This window comes from Carlito syrichta, unplaced genomic scaffold, assembly GCF_000164805.1.
Source record: "Carlito syrichta isolate Samal-C Ts95f unplaced genomic scaffold, Tarsius_syrichta-2.0.1 Scaffold309916, whole genome shotgun sequence".
NCBI classification, from domain to species: domain Eukaryota; kingdom Metazoa; phylum Chordata; class Mammalia; order Primates; family Tarsiidae; genus Carlito; species Carlito syrichta.
The window spans coordinates 49,681-57,099 of record NW_007254012.1 but is presented as its reverse complement, the minus strand read 5'-3'; positions in this window follow the sequence as shown (position 1 = coordinate 57,099).

Here is a 7,419-nt window from a genome sequence, read left to right as displayed (position 1 = left end):
CCGCCGCCCTGGACGGGGCGCCACGAACGCCCCCTTCCCGGAGCTTCAGAAGGCCACGCCCAGGCCGCGCCCTCGAGTGCCGCGTGGCGGAGCCCAACATGGCGAACTGCGCCGACAGCACGGGCCTTCTGCGGCACCCTTGGGCCCAGACCCGCGGGGCGGCCCCTCCGAGAGCGGCGTCAGCCTCCGGCTCCCACGGCGGGTGTCCACTGGGCAGGACGGCCTCGCAGACGGCCCTGGGGGGTCTGGCGGTTTCGGTCTGTGGCACGTGCGCCGTCTCGTGCCAAGTGATGGAGCTGCTATGAGCCGGCGGCGGACCAGCAGCCCACCGAAGGGCGCCTGCTTCATCCGGACCAGCCGCCCGGAAAGCGCCGTCCTCTGTAACAGCGGCCGGGTTTCCAGGTCGGACAAGCCAAGGTGGTCCTGAAGAGCCAGGATGACCGGGTGACTGGGGGCGGCCGGGGCAACCCTGCATGAGACTTTGGCTGCAGCTGAGCTGCTGAGAAGAGAAGGCATCCGCGTACTGGACCCCGTCACCGTCAGCCCCTAGACAGAAAGCTCATTCTTGACAGCACTCCTGCTGAGAGAACCTGATAGAGTATACCATAGACTTAGGTTAAGAGCATGCTGTAACTCAATAAATATGCAATCGGCTTGTGGACAGTAGCACAGCCATTTTAGTTTTCTGCTTTAAAACATAACCTGCAGCTGCTTAAAGTTTCAGTTATGGGAAAAACTGCAAAGCTCCCGTTCAAGCTTTAACCCCTTCCCTTGACCCACTTTCCCCTTAGCAACAACCAATCAGGTGCCAGGGGAAAATCACCTAAAGTTTCCACATGTCTCTGCAACTTCCCCAGCTAGTGGGCCAAGGTCAGCCCGAGTCAAGCTAGCCAAGCCTCCACCATTGAGCTGACCACCAAAGGTTACTACCCAATTAAATGGTAACAAGACTGGAAGGTCCCCCCAAACTCCTCCTCGCTTTGTGTGAAAACATCAAAGGTGTCTGCTTAAGGAAGTCAGGGCCTCTGGGTGTACTCTGCTGCGTCGGTTGTCGACAGAGGTCCAGGCTGGAGCTTGCAAAATAAAAGCCCTCTTGAACTTTCATCGGAATTGGCTCTTGGTGGTCTCTCGGATTGAACTTTCGGCCACTACACTGCCACCAAGTACAGGATCCTTACAGTGGAGGACCACTATGATGAAGGCGAGGCAGTGTCCACTGCAGTCGTGGGTGAGCCTGGCATCACTGTCATGCTCTTGGCTGCTAGCCAGGTACCAAGAAGCCAGCTGAGCTGCTGAAGAAGTTTGGTATTGACAAGGATGCCGCTGTGCAAGCCATGAGGGCCTGGTCAGCAAGGCCTCAGGAGGCCCAGGGAGCATGGGTGGGGGTTCTCCACATTCCTGAGCGATTCTGGCAAAGGGGCTCAAAGATGTACTGAGAGAAGTGGTGAATATATGCTTTGAGGGAAAAATATATATATATATTTATATATGGTTCTATATATGTGTGTATGTGTGTGTATATATATAGAGAGAGAGAGAGTCATGCCTATACCTTGCGTACCATTTGACACAAAATAGGACAAAAATTTTAATTACCTTTCCTTTCTCACTAATGCATTTCATTTATTTAACATATAGTTATTGAGCTTACATTATGTGTTCCGCATGGTTCTAGTAGCCTTCATTCACTGAAACTTAAGGACAGTTTAACCTTAAAAGCACATGCAAAGGGTTTTCCTTTTGTCTTTCGTTGTTGTTTTTGTTGTTTTATCTCTCTCACTCTTCAATCAGCTATGTATGCATCTTCAGTCAGAGAAAGAACAGCAGTATCTTCACTGTTAAAGGTAATGTTTTTTAAGACACTATACCTTTAATAAAAAATGTAATACAAAGTCATCTTAAAAGGTCTTCCCTAAAGTAATAATTTCTAAGGCAAAATAATCATTCTGTGTGGTAATGGCAAAATTAGAAAATGTTAATATGAACGAAATTAGAAGTGAACTTTGTCATTCAAGAAAATGGTTTTATTAAAAATTGCTGGCAGAGATGCTATAGGTGACCCAATCTGTGAAATTTTCAATCACTTCATGGAATGAAGTGCTATTGTTGATGTTGAAAAAGCTAAAATACTAACAGTAGAATGATATCTGAATCCTAAAGTCCCAAATCATCTTTCCTTTTTTTCTTTTCAGTAGAAGCCAGATAATCCATATCCACCATAGCATAGTGGGCGGCAGCAGCCATATCTGTAGCCTCCATAGGCATAGCCCGGGCTTCCATAACTATAGCCAAGGCCACCACGATAGTTGCTTAGTAGTAGCTCATAGTGCCAGAAGTTGAGGATTTTGTTCATTGATGAGGGTGTGTTTCTCAAGTATGAATGCCACTATCTTCCTGGGGACTCTTATATACCTCTGAAAAGGGTGTGATAACAGAAACAGGCTTGAAAACTCCTCATTCCGTGGCCTCAGTGACAAGAAAGACAATCTCATTAATTATTTGACTTCTGATTTCAGACCATTTGTCCAGAGTCCAGTGAGATGCACTGTGTCAATTTGAACCATGAATATAGTATCTTCAGAGACTGCACATGAGGCGACTGCTATTTATAAAATCCCCTGCCCAGGTATCACAGCATCTCACTGATATTCAAAATAATGGATACATTCTTGATTGAATGAAGTCAGTATCCTGAAAGCTACAGCTTATTTGCAAGTCAGACTAAAAAAATGTTTGGTGATATTTGTTCAAAATTCCAAAATAGGCCACTTTTCCAGTTGACTCTACTCTGTTAGGTTTTTGAACAAATTATATTTTTCTTACTAAAACTGGGCTCCTTAAAAGTTTGGCCATCATCTTATTTCTACTCTCTTTTTAAGAAATTGTGTGTTTTTTTCTTTCAATACACATAATTAAGTAATATCTTCTCATATAACTGAAAATGCATTTAGCATTGATGTGCATATTTAATTTACTTGACTGATCAGAGTAATATGAGAATTTAGCACAGTTTCTCTTTTTTTTTTTTTTTTTTTTGAGTTGGAGTCTCACTCGGTCACCCAGACTGGAGTGCAGTGGCCGCTCCTGGCCACCACAGCCTCACCTGCTGGGCTCCGGCGATCCTTCCACCTCAGCCTTCCAAGTAGCCGGAATTACAGGTGCGTGCTACCACGCCCGGCTGATTTTTTGATTTATTGTAGAGATGAGGTCTCTCTGCCCAGGCGGGTCTCGAACCCACAGGCTCAGGCAATCCACTCACCTCAGCCTCCCAAAGGCACGGGATTACAGGCTGAGCCACCGAGCCTGGCTACGGTTTCTTTTTTTGATACCTGACCCTGAGTTTTCAAAATCATCAGTAAGAATTTTTTTTAATGATGTAAAATTATTTCTAACACAACTCTTATTTTGATTTCTTAGAAAAATATAACTTGAGTGGTGTGTCTATTTATCATTTTATGCTACTTGTCTGGGACCTGTTGGTGCATATGAATAAAAAGAAATATAAATTCATTGAAGAGATTCAGTGTAACTAAGGATAGTTAGATTTTCTTTGCAAGTTGTCTATAGATGGACCCCAGCTAAGAGTGATTTTATAAAGCATCAAGACCCCAACTATTTAGTAGATCTTAATCATTAGTACATTAGAAATATAACCACAGTTTATTGCTGATGAGTTAACAGGAGTCATTTTTACAATTAAGCCACAAAGCATGAATTTTGATTGTGCAGTGATTATTTCATAAATGAAACCAAAGTTTCATGGCTCCTTAACTAATAGAAATGTCAATTTTATAAAATTTTATCTACTTGAGACATTCATAAGCAACCCCTCAAACCAACTCTGACCTTTTGGGCCTCTCAAGAACAGTTTTCTAAAAAGACACCAATTATGCCACATCCTGCAAGACCTCTCAGACAGAATTAACCCCAGATGAAAGACTTACACGATAAAGAGAACATCTCTTTGACTTACATAAATTCAAGAGATCAGACTTTTCATTGTTAAAGATACCAAAATTTTATTTGAAAGCTATCCTCAGTACAAGTCATTTTTTTAGCAGCTATATATTTTTCTTAAAAAAACACAAAGTAAGCTTTTATAAAATATTTTATAAAATTTCAAATTAGTAATTTGAAAATATTTTTTACACACATACTCTCCCCTGGTCTCATAGACAATCCTCAGAGTTTTTGCTGGAAAATATAATTTTCTTTATTTTCTGAATTTACTTTTTATTTGTAGAATCAAAGTAGAAGTTGGAAATAGAATTACAAAAGTTTGTTATCAATTACAAAGAGCTAAGTTTTTTTTAAAGTGATATGAGACAAAACATGAGACTTTGGTGTGATTCATATATCTTTGCTCTTAATGCAGGTCATGTGAAAGGAATGTATCAAAAAAACAGTTTTTAAGAATCAGAAATATAGGATGAGCCCAATGGTTCATGGTTGTAATCTGAGGGTTTGGGGAGGCCAAGGCAAGAGACTGCTTTAGGCCATGAGTTTGGGATCAGTCCGGGGAACATAGCAAGACTTAGTATCTACAATAAATTTTGAAAATTGGTTGAGCACGGTAGCACTGCCTCAACTCCTAACCACCCAGGAAGCTGGGGCAGAAGGATTGCTTCCCAGGAGGTCAGGGCTGCAGTGAGCCATGATAGTGCTACTTCATTCCAGCCGGGGCAACGCAGCAAGACCCACCTTGTCTCTATCATTTTTAACAAAAGGAATTATAATAGTAAAAACACATTTTGGTCTCTAAAAAAGATTTGAAAATCAAATTGTTAATGTTTTTCTTATTTTTCCAGCTAGTGCTTTAGTTTTGTCATTAGAAGCTCCAATCAGAACTAATCAATAACTTCCTTGGATCACAAAATTGTTATGTTAATGATCTTTTTTCCTTTAACAAACATTCATTGGCCACATGCTCTGTGCTGTGCACCATATTAATGAAAGGGGCACACAAAGACACTGACCTCAAATCCCACACCATCTGATGCAAAACTAATGGTCTGTATCGCTAATCAATTACCACTGACTGTAATGGGCACTAATTATCAAGTCTGTTCTATTTTTCTTCAATCTCCAAAATAAACTTGGGTTGCCTCATTTCAATCCAAACTGATTCTCACAATAAAAAAGGCGATTTATTTCAGAACAATGTGGCACACCTAACCTTTCAGTTTTTTACAAACAGCATACATTCTTTAACATAGGAAGGCTCACACAATGTGCTGTTTATTTACTTGAGGTGATTTCCTTATCTTTGTACTTGAAATAACATAAATGGCAGTGACATGAAGCCTGGTTGGTGAATGAGAACTTATTTTGCCAGTTTTATTTTCAGTTCTATATGGTAAAATTTTTAAGACGAGATGATTTGCAAGTTTGCCTGCCACCTACTTTTTCCATCAAGAGTGTATGTGTTTGAGTACCAGAGAGAGTCATTTTATGTGTTTTCACCATGGAAAAAATGATAACGTATGTGGTAATGAATTTGTTAATTAGCTTTGTTTTTAACATATTTTTTATTATAAAATTGTGGGGAACAGTTAAGGGTTAGGTATACAAATGTGCATCGTTCAGGCACTCTTGTTGATAAGGAGTGTCTCCCTGTCCCCGGACAGATATTGACCACCGTTAATCCCACCTCCCTTCCCCCCCCTACCTTCCCCAACCCCCCCATAGTTTCCCACCACTGTCAGTCCTTTCCTTATAGTATTACAATAGTTGTTCGAGGTCCACTATATGAGTGAGAACATGTGATACTCAGATCTTTGTTTCTGTGAGAGATCACTCACTATTATAGACTCTAGTTCCATTCGTGTTGCTGTGAAATTCATGATTTTGTTCTTTTTTATGGCTGCGTCTATTCCATCGTGTATATGTACCACATTTTTTTAATCTAGTCCTCTTTTGATGAACAGCATTGTTGGTTCCAGGTCCTTGCTATTGTGAACAGTGCTGTGATAAACATTCGTGTGCAGGTATCTTTTTGATAGAGTAATTTGAGTTCTTCAGGGTATATTCCCAGTAGGGGGATTGCGGGGTCACATAGGAGGTCGGTATTTAGAGCTTTTAGGAATCACCACACTGCTTTCCACAGAGGTTGCACTAGTTTACACTCCCACCAACAGTGTAGTAGTGTTCCTTTTCACCACACCCTCTCCAGCAACTGTTATTTTTTGAGTTATTGATAATTGCCATTCTGACTGGAGTTAGGTGGTATCTCAGTGTAGTTTTAATTTGCATCTCCTTGATGATTAGTGAGGTTGAACATTTTTTTATGTGTCTGTTGGCTGCTCGGATGTCTTCCTGTTCATATCTTTTGCCCACTTTATAGTGGCGTTGTTTGTTTTTTTCTTTTCAGCACGTTTGAGTTCCTTGTAGATCCAAGATGTTAGGCCTTTGTCAGACCTGGAGTTGGCAAATACTTTTTCCCAGTCTGTGGGCGTTAATTAGCTTGATGTAATCATTCCACATTGCAAATATATATCAAAACAAACATTATGCCCCATAAACCTGTAGTTATTTTCAATTAAAAATAATAGCTTTTTAAAAATTAAAAAAGAAAATACATATCAAGCAGCTGCCTCTAAAAGGTCATCAAATGACCATAACTATAGACAAAAAGTAATGAAAACAAAAACCGTCATTATATGTAAACTAAACAGTACCATTCCCATCATTAAGAACTTAAAATAAACATAACATGATCTCTCTAGAGAAACGTGTAGCTATTTCAGTTTATTATTTTGTCTTTTGATGGTACTCTTGGATGAAAGCTCTTCCAAATCTTCTTCCAGGTCTACAAAGTTCCTGTGCTCTCTTTGAAAACTTATTATTTCAACAGCTTTACGGGGCACACACAGTTTCCGTGGGCTTTCAGTGTACCCGCCACCCCCACCTATGCACACCGTACCCAGTTTCTCTTCACCCTCTTCCCTCCTCCCCTCCTGAGTCGGCGGTGTCCCTTCCGCCCTTCTCGGTGTCTTTGCAGATCCCTCGCTTAGCTGCCACTCACAAGTGTTTATTTATCCCATCTGTAAGTGTTTGGCAAGCTGCATATTCTTGTCCTGGCTCTGGCACGATATGGGAGGCAGGCCCCTCCCCCAAATAAAATCTATCCTAAAACGTTTGGTGCTTCCATGTTTGACCCTCAGTCACAGTCACCTTCGATGTGCTCTTCGTTTGATGCAATCCACCTGCTGAGGTGCTTTTTCCACTGCTCACAGTAGTTTTCGAACTCATCAATTTGAATGGCTTTTAGTGCTTCTGCCGTTGTTTGTTTCTCCTCTTCCACATCAGCAAATCGCTTCCCTTTGAGGGTCTTATTTTCATCGATGGCATCAGAAAACAGGCCCCCAAGCCGGGCTCGGTGGCTCAGCCCGTAATCCCGCGCCTTGGGGAGGCCGAGGT